Source organism: Pleurodeles waltl, chromosome 3_1 (assembly GCF_031143425.1).
Source record: "Pleurodeles waltl isolate 20211129_DDA chromosome 3_1, aPleWal1.hap1.20221129, whole genome shotgun sequence".
Classification (NCBI taxonomy): Eukaryota; Metazoa; Chordata; class Amphibia; order Caudata; family Salamandridae; genus Pleurodeles; species Pleurodeles waltl.
In genome coordinates this window covers 556,352,448-556,367,356 of record NC_090440.1, presented here as the reverse complement: position 1 = coordinate 556,367,356, position 14,909 = coordinate 556,352,448, and positions in this window count along the sequence as shown.

Sequence of the window (14,909 nt, the reverse complement as noted above, 5' to 3'; positions counted from 1 at the left end):
AGGGCACTTCTTTAAAATAGCTGTCTACAAGAATGTTTTCAAAGGAAGCAAAATATGCCTGTAACCACCAGCAAAAAATGAGAATTTGTCAAAGGGGCATAATGTTACATCTGGCACTTCGATCACTGTGGTGAATCAACATTCATGACTCCCACTGAGGCTTTCTTTGGCCTGTCACTGGGCAGCAGGCTCCCAAAGTCCCCATACACACACCTACCCTCTGGTTGAGGGGCCAGCCGCAGGCTCACACATTCCCAGCTGGTTGTATGACAGAACCACGCATGGGAGAACCATGCATGGCTTAACAAAGCTGTCGGAGCCACGACGTGTCTTCACCACACATGCCTTCATCATGCATGCCTTTGCAATGAATTTTGTTGTAAAAACATGCTTAGTAAAGGTATATGTGGTAACGCCATGCGTGGTTGTGTGATACAACCCCTAGGCCCCCTCGCCCCCACCCTAAACCCTAAAACTTACCCTGTCCTAAAAACTACCCCATCATGTCCTAAAAACTACCCGACCCCCCACCCCAGCCCTAAGCCCTAAAACCTACCCTGCCCTGTCCTAAAATCTACCCTGAGCCCACGCCCTAAACCCTAAAAGCTACCCTGCCCTGTCCTAAAACCTACTCCGCCCTGTTCTAAAAACGACCCCGACCTCGACCCCCGCCCTAAACCCTAAAACCTACCCTATTCTAAAAACTACCCCACCCTGTCCTAAAAACAACCCAGACTCCCGCCTTAAGCCCTAAAACCTACCCTGTCCTAAAACAACCCCATCCTGTCATTAAAACTACCCCCATCCTAAACTGTAAAACCTACCCTGTCCTAAAACCTACACCGCCCTGTCCTAAAACCTACCCTGACCCCCACCCTGAAACCTATCCGGTCCTAAAAACTACCCCGACCCCCCCACTCTTGCCCTAAACCCTAAAACCTACCCTGTCCCGTCCTGAAAACTACCCTGACAACCACCCCACCCTAAACCCTAAAATTACCCCACCCTGTCCTAAAAATCACCCAACCCTGTCTTAAAAACTACCATCTCCCTGCCCTGAACCCTAAAACCTACCCTGCCCGTCCTAAAAACTACCCTGTCTCCCTACCCTGAACTCTAAGATCTACCTTGTCCAAAACACTATCCTGCCCTAGCCTAAAAACTACCCTGACCACGGCCCTAAACGCTAAAATCTACCCTGTCCTAAAAACGACCCCATCCTGTCCTAAAAACTACCCCGATCCCTCCCTTAAACCCTAAAACCTACCCTGTCCTAAAGACTACCCCTGCCCTAAAACCTACCCTGTCCTAAAAATGACCCCACCCTGTCCTAAAACCTACCCTGTCTCCCCACCCTGAACCCTAAAAGCTACCCTGCCCTGTCCTAAAATCTACCCTGAGCCCACGCCCTAAACCCTAAAAGCTACCCTGCCCTGTCCTAAAACCTACTCCGCCCTGTTCTTAAAATGAACCCGACCTCGACCCCCGCCCTAAACCCTAAAACCTACCCTATTCTAAAAACTACCCCACCCTGTCCTAAAAACAACCCAGACTCCCGCCTTAAGCCCTAAAACCTACCCTGTCCTAAAACGACCCCATCCTGTCATTAAAACTACCCCCATCCTAAACTGTAAAACCTACCCTGTCCTAAAACCTACACCGCCCTGTCCTAAAAACTACCCTGACCCCCACCCTGAAACCTATCCAGTCCTAAAAACTACCCCGACCCCCCCACCCTTGCCCTAAACCCTAAAACCTACCCTGCCCCGTCCTGAAAACTACCCTGACAACCACCCCACCCTAAACCCTAAAATTACCCCACCCTGTCCTAAAAATCACCCAACCCTGTCTTAAAAACTACCATCTCCCTGCCCTGAACCCTAAAACCTACCCTGCCCGTCCTAAAAACTACCCTGTCTCCCTACCCTGAACTCTAAGATCTACCTTGTCCAAAACACTATCCTGCCCTAGCCTAAAAACTACCCTGACCACGGCCCTAAACGCTAAAATCTACCCTGTCCTAAAAAAGACCCCATCCTGTCCTAAAAACTACCCCGACCCCTCCCTTAAACCCTAAAGCCTACCCTGTCCTAAAGACTACCCCTGCCCTAAAACCTACCCTGTCCTAAAAATGACCCCACCCTGTCCTAAAACCTACCCTGTCTCCCCACACTGAACCCTAAATCCTATCCTGCCCTATCTTAAAAACTACCCTGACTCCCCGTCCCCACCCTGAACCCTAAAACCTACCTTGTCATGTCCTAAAAACTACCCTGACCCCTTGCCCTAAGCCCTAAAACCGACCCTGTCATAAAACCTTCCCCACCCTGTCATAAAAACTACCCTGCCCTCTGCTTCCGCCCTAAACCCTAAAACGTACTGTGTCTTGTCCTAAAAACTACCCCACCCTAAACCCATAAACCTACCCTTTCCTATAAATTACCCCACCTTGTCCTAAAAACTACCCCAACTCCCTGCCCCGCCTTAATCCCTAAAACCTACCTGCCTTGTCCTAAAAACTACCATGCTCCCCTGCCACCATCCTAAACCCTAAAACCTACCCCACCCTTCCTAAAAACTACCCACCCTGCACTAAAAACTACCCCAACCCCCACTCCCACTCTGAACCCTAAAACCTACCCCTACCTGTCCTAAAAACTACCCGACCCCGCCCTGAACTCTAAAACTTCCCCACCCAGGCATTAAAAGCCCCCACCTGCCCCCGCCCCACTTATCTGGCAGCTGTGTTCCTCTCCCGGCTGTTCCTGCTGTGTGCCTGAACCACACACATGCATGGTTTAGTTCAGGCAAGCGTGGTAATGCTTGCGTGGCTACTCTACGCATTACTCCGACCCAGTAGAAAGGCCATTTCCCTTCTAAGCCTTGCTCGACTTTTCACTGATACAGTCCATTTCAGCACTCCTTCCCTCCCCGCGCCGGTTACTGCTGTCAGCATCTTCAATCCCTTCCACAGAGTTTTATGAATTAATAAAAATGATCTTAAGCAGGCCCGAGGGATGCTGGGAAAAGGAAGCGGCGACCAGGATAGACTTTTAATGAACCTTGAGCAGAACCGGTTGCATCCTTCCACAGCTGCTCCCTCCACTCACCACAGCATGAGGATCTCCCCACAGCGGACCCCTGTGCCCCTTCTCTAGGGCACCTGCCCCAGCCCCTACAGTAGGATGACCAGAGTCAGACCCGCATGTAGGGTAATCTGGCAGAGCCCGCAGGATTGTTTTTTTCCTGGCTTTTGTGGGTCTGTTTTCTGGCCTGGTGGACTGGTTTTTACTGTTGATTTCTCTGATATTACCACAAACATTGCCTGCAGCAAGAACGAATGCATGCAGTCTCCAATACCTTGCAAAACACCCATACAGCGTGTCTGTGCAAGTTCAAAACTGTCCTCATTTTTTAAAACATGGGCCCCTTTTTAGTTATTTGATTCGCTAATGGCGCCCGGAACTATTTTCTGTCCCAGTACATTTAAGAAAAAGCCACGGATTGTAGAGGCAGTTATGAAAGAACATTAATAAAATATCGCTTGTCTGATGAGCCATGAAAGCCTGCTTCTCCACAGACCTTTCAAGAGGCGCAGTCTCCAAAACTCCATGTAACCCCGGTGGCAGACAGAACAGTACATTTTTCAGTACAAGGCCACGAACACATTGATTAAAAATCATTACCTTTTTCAGACAATTCAAACAATCTCATTATGCAATCAAGCATGACCTATACTTTTTCCTTGATACACGTGGCATCTAACTTCACTTCTACATCATACGTCCTGCTCCCTTCCAAGTAGATTCTCTGTCATATATGAAAGACAATCTACTTAAAGGGGCAGGGCGTGGAAATGAAAAGATGTATTGGTCTCACTATCTCAGAACTATCTGTCAGATGCACGGAGCTGCCCTGCCAGTACCGCCTTGACTGCAGAGAACGGACATGTGGACAAAACTCTTAGGTTACACTAGTATTACTGGCTCAGGCCTAAGATCGTAGTACTGATGATAATGTCATAAAAGCTCTGTCAAAATGGATGATGAAATATTTCCAAGTGACCCATGAAATAACCACTATCGCAGCAACCGCCCTCGGGCAGCAGTAAAATAAAAACTACCATAATGGCCCCTCGCTCAGCAGGGATAATCACTGAACTATCAATTTCACATGTGTTTTGAAAATGATATAATTGTTCTTCAAACATCAATTATCTTTTTTTTAATTACATGCAGTTTACTCTAAAGTGCCATTTTTTAACTTTAAATACAAAATAGTCTTCTCCACCAAAAACAAAATAAAAGTGTTTCATTATCTGCAAATACGTTTTTGTCTGTCCAATGCAAGCCCATTTTTAGGAAACATGTAAGTATTGTGTGTATTCCCTACCTTATTCCCTGATGGCTTAACAGGGCTGCCAGTAAGATAAGACCTCGTTTGTTCACAGATAGTCTCCAATGAGGTTAAGTCTCTGTCACTGATGGGTGAACACGATCTAATACTCACCTGTGACTTAGCAACACCTCCAGCAGGGTTGGACCTCTGTTGCTTCTGATGAAGCTGAAATGAAGGTTTTACATTTATTAACGCATAAACGTAGTGCTGAAATAATCATGTGTGACTTTAACCGAACTAATAAAGATTGTACGGGGACAAAATGTGCCCTCAGAGTAGTTTGCCAACATTTATAAGCGTGCTTTATATAACGTGATGTATTAGAATTGCACTAATCCGACATAATCGTAAACGTATACCACGATTTGCTTGTTTGAAATGTTTTAGCTTAGCATTACTTTAGTGCAGGCTTCGGCCTAGTTGCCTGGTCTCACGGTTTAGATGCTCGTATTTTTCCAATGTGCTAATAAACGTGTATTTTAGCTTGAAGCTGTACTTTTCCACTGAGATCGTTCACATGCTTATCTTAAGGTTTCATGCCAGCCTGGCATATTTTCTCTTTACTCCAAGGTCAATCTGCAGGTGCAGACAATGGAAGCTCTGAAAGTGAGTTAATTGGTATAAAATGTTGCAACTTGCGTACCCGTCTCCAAGGATAATGTATGCTTAAGTAAAAGCTTGAGAACTGTTGTTTTTGATTGGACAATTTGAAGCTAACCTATGAACCCTCCAATGGAAGACCCTACTGGATCTGAACTGTTGTCTATTTAAACCAGGTGCACGAGAAGAAAGCAGCCATTTCCAGCCCGATACCCGCCATTTTGCAGGACATTGCAGCTATTATGGCCCACCTTGCTGCGACGCCATTTTGAGAGACTTTGATGCTTTCTCTAATCGAGAGAAAGAGACTTAAATGATTCTTACCCTAGAGACTTTAACTTTGATTTGTCCCTTTGCATGGAGTAGTAGTTTTACCTTGCCGCCGTGAGGCAATTGCCCCGTCCACCTTGCCCCTTTGCCCCGTCCCATGCTGATCGAGAAACGGTACCTGTGAGACGAAGACTTCCTTGAATGCTGATTGTAATTGGTAAATATGAAAGGAAATTGTAAAATTGCATTGTGTTTCTTTTAGGTAACCAACTGCTGATTTTGATAAGAAGCCTTAGTTAGGAGTTTTCTAAATTAATGTTGATAAATTGTTTTTGCATGAAGTCCCACATGCCGATGCTAATTTGAGGTTAGATGAGGATTCCTTTTGTTGCACGATGCAATTTGAGACCTTGTTATGCTGACTAAATGTATGCAATTAGCTCATTACAGATTATAGTTTTAGTGATTTGCATTGCTATTATCGAATGCCTTGTTATTCAAATGCTACATAGATTGCACCTGTTTCGCCGTTATGGACAGCTATTAATGTTCATTTATGTTTATCATTTGGTGTTGAGACATATCTATATTGTGCTAGCTTTGTTAATATAGGGAAATAAATTCACTAACTTTGAATAAACTGGTGTGGTTATTCCTGACTGAAAGGTCAGGGTTCGCCGAAATGTATTCTGGATTAATTGTTAAGTGTTATGTTGATCAGGGTATTGCTTATGTTCGTTATTGATTATTGATTTGATTAAATTGGCTGATTAAGGGTGGAGAGGGTCCCACTTAGCCAAAAGATTCATCGGCCTAAAGAGCGTCCAAAATACAGGTAAATTATTAGTACGGACCGCTCTATCAGTAGATGGTAGCAGAGGACGGTTTCGCCTTTTGGGACCCTGTACTCTTAAAGTACATGGTGTTGAATTAACGGTTACGCATTTTGAGACCCCACTCGAGAAGTTGAATTAGATTTTTCTTGGGTAAAATAGATTGACAGAATGATGATGGGCTAGGTCCACCGCGACTTTCCCGGGATCTCGGAGCTTGCGAATGGAGAGAATGGAGGTGTGGAATCGGCGTTGGCGGTACTAGTGATGGTATGAGTGAAGTTAGGGTTTTGCGCTTGCACAGCTTATTGCCGCAGATTGTGTGAGAAGGTTGCGAGGAATTTTTTTTTTCTTTTTAGAGGATAGCGGAGGTGCGACTCCGAGTGTAGAAGTAGGGAAGTCGTCGAACTTCACAGAAAATAGCGGAGGTGCGACTCCGAGTGTGAGAGTAGGGAAGTCGTCGAACTTCATGTGCGTGTGGCGCTTTGTGCATAAAAAGGTCCACTTGGTTGTTGTTGTTGAGACGGGCCCTGCGAGGTCAAGAGATTCCGGAGTATGTTGTTTTATGTTGTGGTCTGGTCGGTTTAGTAGGTTGATCGGGCGTGGTCAACGAGTCGGTACGTGTGTTAAGGGAGTGAAAGAAACTTCGACTTCGGGCTTTGACAAAATTCTAAGTGCACTAGAATAGATCATTGACAAGTTGAGAGTAGGTCTGCGGGTCAGATTTGCTTGCGAACGTGGGGACCGAGAAAGATGGAATAACTGCCGAGGCTAGTGAAAAATCCCTAAGGTCCTGAAGCGATTGTGTTACCCTTCCTGTAGTAAACCGACAGATCTGTTTTATATTTTTGGTAGCTCGCGATACATGCAAGAAGTTGTTACGAAAAGAGCCGAGTGAAGGAGGACTAGCCGTGAGGCTTTGTCAGCCGCAGTGTGTGTGAGTGTGACGTCACTAGGAGCTGCGCTGGGATAGGTTGGTTGCAGAGAAGGGTCGCGCACGGATTGGACGCAGTCCGTGGGGCTCGATTGGAAGGGGAAAGGCAAGCGAAGAGTATTCCGGGAATTAAAGTCACTTATTGATTACAAACTTTGTGAAATAAAAGACGAGAAAATGAAATTTTTTAAAGCATTCAAGAGTGCGATGAAGGGGGAGTTTTACATTAAAGCGAGCGTAGGAGAGGAGACGCCGCCCGAGGGCACACCAGCTTACATTGTAATGGAGGAAAAGGGGGTAGCTCCGTGTCTGTGGCTAAAGCAATGGCACAAGCTGACAGAGAAACATGGGAGCGTGGCGTTCCCGATACATGGGACATTCAATATAAGGATCCTAGAGAATTTGAGATTCGCGATGTACGACATGAAGGTACCTCCAAGGCCAGCACAGTTTGAGGCTCTAGCAATTTGGGAACTAATGGCTAGACAGCAGCAGCAAAATAAGTTCGAGACTAGGATAAGGAAGGTAGAAAAGACACTAGCGGACGCTAGGTGGGATAATGCACAGAAGGTGTGGAGGTCAGATGTATTGCAGGGGATAAAATTGTTTCCCGCAATTACTAAGGAAGAAGAGGAGACAGGTAAGAAAGCTACCTGTAAGACAAACAGGAGGTGTTCCAAGGATAGAGAGGACGAGGAAAAGTTGAGAAGAGAAGAGGAGTTAGAGGATGAGGAGTTAATCATGCAATTGCTGAACGACCGTCCACCACCTTATGCGGAGAGTGGACAAGGTCCAAGTACCAGTTCTGCCCCTCCGGCACCGGTACAGAACAGTGAAACCCAGAGTTCAGGAGCATCATCGGGATCTAAGGACCCGAGTTTACTGTTCACCCCGCAGATACCGCAGGTTAGGAGAATATATCCAGATGTGCCCATGTTGAAACCAGCAGAAAATTATCAGCCGCAGGCCCCAAGATACTACAGCAGTGACAATAGTACGGGAATGATTCTAGATCCAGCCGCAATGGGAGGACAGAATGGTCACAACCCAACACTGGCACAAGCTGAATCAACCCAGTTTTTGATGCCTCAAAAGCAGATGCAGGGGGAACAGCACATGCTCAGATGACGGGGAGTCAGATGGGCATGCCAGCAATGATGACCCATAGTGTGGGAATGAACATGTCTCAGAACATGGGAAATGGACAGAACCCAGACGCGATATCACTACCCATTACTGTAGGTCCGCCGGTACCTTTGTACAGTCAGCCTAACTTAGGTATGAGCGGTCAGGGATCAATGCTGCAGAGTGGGACAGAAAGGAGGTGCATAGAAAACACTCCAGGGATAACTCCGATAGCGGCTCAACAAACTGGACCCGGATCCTTGATGGAGTTTAGCCCCATATGTGCTCAGTCAACACTGGTGAGGTCGAGCCCCCCACTGATAATACCTCTAACATCGAACACTGAAAAGTTGCCGCAACCATCAATGGCAGTCGATGTGAATGCTACACTGATGGGGTTGAATGCGCAACAGCTGTCACAGTGGTTCAACAGTCTGAATTCCACACAAAGCTCAGCCAGTGGGAAGGAAGAAGATTATCTGAATAGGGTCAGGTTGAACATGGAAGCACAAGAATTGGTGGAAGGGACTATGGGTGTGAATAGGTTAGAATCCTACTCGGAAGAAGAGCTGAGGTATCTATGTCCCAGGATTACGAGAGAAGTGAACAAGGTACATAAAAGCTTGCAGGAAATAGCTGACAAAAACGGGGTTGACATAGACAAGACAAAACACTTGAGCAGAAGCTACAGGTTGGATTTCGGGACCACAGACTTTGAACACATGAGGTCAGCAGGCATGAAGGCGCACCTTAGAGAATTGCTGCAGAGTGCACAAGTGTGGAGGTGTTTAGACAAGTGGGAAAGCAGGTGGGTAAAGAGAAAGGAAAAGAGGAGGGACAGTGCTACAGAGCACAATGAGAAAAGACCACAGAGTAGCGAGGCAGTAACCATGTTACCAATGAGGGAGACAGCAGGGGGAAAATTAATACATGTACCATGGCACAGAAGCGACATTCAGTCTTTTACGGATGATTTTCCCAAACTGAGAGAGAAACCGATTGAATGGTATCAACAGACTGACAGGTTTGTGAAGCTTGCAAAATGTCTCTGGGAAGACCTGAACACTCTCTTTGAGATTGTGGTTCCAGCAGACTTGTGGGAGGATTGCAAAAGAGCTGTAGGTTGGCCGACAAGTGAACCGGAGAGAGACAGGGATACGGGTGCACCATCACCTATGGTGATGAGCTTGTACTATAAGGTGATTGAGCATTTGAAGACGAAGGTTGCCGCGAAAAATGTGGATTGGCAGAAGATCGATCGAACTGCCCAAGAAGCTAAAGAGTCGATTCATAGTTACTATGAGAGGTTGTTGAAGGCGTTCAAGAACTACAGTGGCACGGAAACAATAGAGGCTAAGGACATGCTTCATTTTGTGTTTAGATTTGTGGAAGGGCTGAGACCAGAGATAAGTCAGATGATAAAGTCGCATCTGATTTGTTGGCAGTCGAAACCTATTGATGAAGTATTGAATTATGCGAAATACTGTAGCGACGAAATTGAAGTGAAGCAGAAAAGGTTGAAAGAGAAGGTGATGATGATGCAGCTTAAGGCAGCTCAGACAGGTCTGCAAGATCTGCAAGGGTTGCAAGGGTTCCAACAACAGGTACCGCAACCGCAGCCGCAGTTGCAGGGAAACATGGCGTTTCAGCCACAGGCGAGAGGCAGAGGCAGAGGAGGTTTTGTGAATAATGGTCCGGATTTGAACACTGTTGTGAATGGTGTGCAGGCAATGAAGAAGGTGATGCCGTGTCACGTGTGCGGAATTGTCGGTCATTGGAAACGCGAGTGCCCGATGGTGGTGCAGGAAGGTGCAGGTGTTGGTCAGCAAAACAATGATGTCAATGCATTTCAGACAATGAGGGGACCGAAAATGAGAGGTCCAAACCCAAATTTTCAGACCGTAAATCAGTTGCAGGGATTACAACCTATGCAGCCGCAGCAGATGCAGATGCCTCGTATGCAGGTGACGCAAATGCAGCCAATGCAACAGCAGTTTCCCATGGTACCTAATCAGCAAATGCAAATACCTTTGGCACCAATGAGTCAGCAGCAAGTGATGGTTCCTCCACAGGTCTCGGGTCAGGTAATGAGTACAAATGGCACCGTACAACAGTTCCCATTACACAGTGAGAGTGGAATAAACAATGTATGGGAGAGTGAAAGTTCAGGAGAGGAAGGAGATTGTGTGCTTGCAGCATCCTTGGAAGTTGATCAAAAGGGTCCGTACGTGGAGGGAAGATTAATGGGTCATCGTGTCTCATTCCTGGTTCACACAGGAGCAACACGTTCAACTGTTAAGAGCATTGAAGTACCAAATTTGCCACTCTCAGGGAGGACAGTTCAAGTGGTGGGAGTAGCAAACAGGCACCTGACGAACCCAATAACAGATCCGGTACCAGTCAGCATCGGTAACTATCAAGGGGTACATCAGTTTGTGGTATGTGACTCAAGCCCGATAGCACTGCTAGGGAGAGACCTATTGTGTAAATTGGGTTGTTCGATTATGTGTTCGAACGAGGGAATAAAAATACAGACGAGCAGTGATGGGGAAGAAGAGGACAGTGTAGAGGGGGATGAGATGGAAACTGTCGATGAAGATTATCCTCTGATTTGTCTGTTCCCGATGATAACTGAAGAAGATATTCCAGCTGAATTACGGGAAACAGTCGGAAAGGAAGTGTGGGATATGACAGGGAAAGAGGTGGGATTGATGAAAGGAGTGGAACCAGTGAAAGTGACTGTAAAGCCCAACGCAACCTTTCCCCAGACCCCACAATACCACATGGCACAAGACACCCTCATGAAAGCCGCCCAACTTATTGACGAATTTGTAAAGCAGGGAGTGCTGAAAGAAGTGTTAAGCAGTCCATGTAATTCACCAATCATGGGACTAATAAAGCCGAGTGGAAAGGTCCGACTCGTGCAGGACTTGAGGAAAATAAATGACATCATAGTCAAGTGTTGCCCTGTCGTACCAAATCCAGCTGTGATAATGTTTCAAGTCCCTTGCGATGCCGAGTGGTTCTCAGTCATCGACTTGTCGCAAGCATTCTTTTCGGTGCCTCTTCATGAGGACAGCCAATTCCTCTTTTGTTTCAAATTCTTAGACAGAGTGTACAGTTGGTGTCGCATTCCTCAAGGGTTTTCTGAGTCACCGTCAATATTCAATCAGATTCTAAAGAAAGACTTGGAAGCATTAGAATTGCCATTCGAGTCAACTCTAGTACAGTACATTGATGACTTACTGATTGCATCAAAGACAGAAAGTGGCTGCACAGCCGATACCATTGCTCTGTTGAACCATTTGGGAAGGAATGGACATAAGGTGTCTCCTTCCAAATTGCAGTTCTGTCAGAAGAAAGTGAAATACTTGGGTCACCAGATAGAGAAAGGGTCAAGGAGAATTATGAAGGAAAGAATAACGAGTGTACTTCAGATGAGTCCACCAAAGACAAGGAGGGAGGTGAGGAAGTTTTTGGGAATGGTGGGCTACTGTCGCCAGTGGATTCCCAACTTCTCGACTCTAGCAAAGCCTTTACTGAAGTTGACCCAGAAGGATGCCTTGGATCAAATTGAGCTGAAAGGAGATGAGATGGATGCTTTTGTTGAATTGAAAGAATGCATGTGCAGGGCTCCAGCTTTAGGTATGCCTGATTACACAAAGCCTTTCACATTGTTTTGTCATGAACGTGATGCATGTTCTTTGTCTGTCTTGACTCAAGCCCATGGTGGCATAAACAGACCAGTAGCGTATTTTTCAGCTACTTTGGATCCGGTCGCAGCAGCACTTCCAGGGTGTTTGCGCGCCGTAGCAGCAGTTGGTATCAGCCTCACTCAGAGTGAAGGAATAGTGATGGGACACCCAGTAACAGTCATGGTCCCTCACTCAGTTGAGATACTTTTGACCCGCTCCCGAACGCAACACATGACTGGAGCAAGACTCACAAGGTATGAAACGATAATTCTGGGCTCACCGAATGTGCAGCTGAAAAGGTGCACTACGTTGAATCCAGCAACCTTGCTTCCTGGAGAAAATGCTGAAATTGAGAACGCTGAAGACGTCGAGCATGACTGCCTTCAGGTGACTGAATTTTGCACAAAACCTCGACCTGACATTAAGGATACTAAGCTTGATGAAAATGACCAAATTGTTTTTGTTGATGGTTCATGTCTAAGAGATGGGATGGGAATTTTGAAAGCAGGATATGCTGTATGTACTGTAACAGGTGTTTTGGAAGCGGGGTGGCTTCAAGGAGTCTATTCTGCACAAGTAGCAGAACTTGTAGCCCTTACAAGAGCATGTCAACTGTCTGCATTGATGAAGGTCACCATTTACACTGATAGTCAGTACGGGTTTGGGATTGTGCACGACTTTGGACAACTATGGTCACAGAGAGGTATCCTGACTTCGTCAGGATCCCCAGTGAAAAATGGGGAAAGGATAAGGGAATTGTTACACGCCATTCAAATGCCAGCCGAAGTTGCAGTGGTAAAGTGTAGTGCTCATACGAAAGGACAAGACTATGTTTCTCTGGGAAATGCATATGCGGATCAAGTCGCAAGATTTTGTGCCTTGAACTGTATATTACTCAGAGATGAATGGAATTCGATAAGTGAACCAGAACTCGAACCAGCTGAAGCATTTGCCTTGAAGGTCGTAGATACAATAGATGAATTAAAAGCATTACAGAATAACGTCAGGGAGGATGAAAGAGAATCCTGGATTAAATCACAATGTATAAAGAGACCAGACGAATTATGGGTTTCAAATGAGGGAAAATTTGTTTTGCCAAATAGTCTCTTATCACAGCTTGCGCGGTTCTATCATGGGCAAGCTCACCTAGGGAGAGATGCCATGATACGATTGTTCAAAACTGATTGGTTTAACCCCAGATTTCGTCAAGCTGCAGAAGCAGTTTGCCATCGATGTGTCACTTGCCAGCAGATGAACCCAGGAAAGGGAACGGTTGTGAACGCGAGCCACATTGGCAGGGCCAGCGGCCCGTTTAGTCGAATGCAGATGGACTTCATTGAGATGCCTGTGCATGGAGGTCTGAAGTATGTGTTGGTGATTGTGTGCATTTTTAGTCACTGGATTGAGGCATACCCCACACGTAGAAATGACAGCCTTACAGTTGCAAAGCTATTGTTGAGGGAGTTAATACCACGTTTCGGATTCCCGATCTCTTTAGAATCAGATAGGGGAAGTCACTTCAATAACGAGGTGATAAAGTTACTTTGCGAAGCGCTGAACATTGAGCAAAAGCTACATTGTAGCTATCGCCCTGAAGCATCAGGACTGGTGGAGCAGATGAACGGTACACTGAAATCAAGAATGGCGAAAATATGTGCATCGACAAATTTGAAATGGCCTGACGCATTGCCCTTAGTGCTAATGTCAATGAGAAACACCCCTGATAGAAAGACTGGATTGTCTCCGCACAAAATTCTCATGGGCAGGGCTATGAGACTTCCTGCAGTTCCCGCAAACGCGCTTTTGAATATTACAGATGATATGGTGTTAGACTACTGCAAGGGTCTAGCTGACGTAGTTCGCTCTTTCTCTCACCAGGTGGAAGCAACCACCTTGCCACCGATCCAAGGTCCAGGACACGCACTGAAAGCAGGTGACTGGGTCGTGGTAAAGAAGCACGTGAGGAAGTCGTGTCTGGAACCCCGTTGGAAGGGCCCTTTCCAAGTGATCCTGACGACAACTACCGCTGTGAAGTGTGCGGGGGTTCCCAACTGGATTCACGCCAGTCACACAAAGAAAGTGTTGTGTCCCACAGATGAGGAAGTTGAAGCGCTAAAACTGCCAGTGCCTGATAAAACAGTGCTGATTGCTGAGACAGAGCAAAACCGAACTGAAAGCGAACAGGCAGAAACGGAAGAGAGAGAGATATTCTCTGAGGACGAAGAGACCAACTCGCTTGGGGGAGACCAAGGAGAAAGTTCAGACAGCGACGAAGCAGCTGAAGGTGACAAAGAGCCTGGAGCAGCTGAGGGTAGCAAAGAGCCTGAAGCAGCTGAAGGTGACAAGGAACCTGAAGCAGCTGAAAGTGATAAAGAGCCTGAAGAAAGTAACGGTGACGAAGGGCTCGAAAAAGGTGAAAAAGCAGGAGAGCCTGATAAGAGGAGGGCTTTCCCAGAAGCAGACGATAGAGAAGAAGAAAAGGAGAACGTGATTGATTCCCCAGAAGGAGGGGACAAGGCAGAACAGAACGAAAAAGTTCAAGCTTCCACGGAAAAGATCGCAGGTCCATCAAATGGACACGGTGCAAAGAGAAGACTAAGTATATCACCCATAAAAGAAAGGACTAAGGAAAGTTTGAACGACGGAGAAAGGCCAAAAGTGAAAGAGAAAAGAAAGGAAGTGACTGTCGTGGTACCATCCTCAAGTGAAGGAAAAGACTTGGCCAAAGAGGAAAGTACCAGTGAGGCAGAGTCGAAAAGAGAAGCAAAATTGAAAAGGAAAAGGATACCGAACAGAAGATATTCCGGTCCTGAATGGGCATATGTAGTTCATGACGATTGGACTGACGAATTTGTATCTCTTAGCCTCGAGAACGAAGAAGAAGAGATACCAATAGAAAATAAAAGTTTTATGGACTCTGTTGATTGAAAAGCTGGTAAATGACATTGCTTGCTACAATATAACGTGATACAAACAACCAGCTGAGACATTGCTAAACCGGATGAGACACTTGCTGAACTGATAAAAGACTGAGTTATTGCCGAATTGAGACAA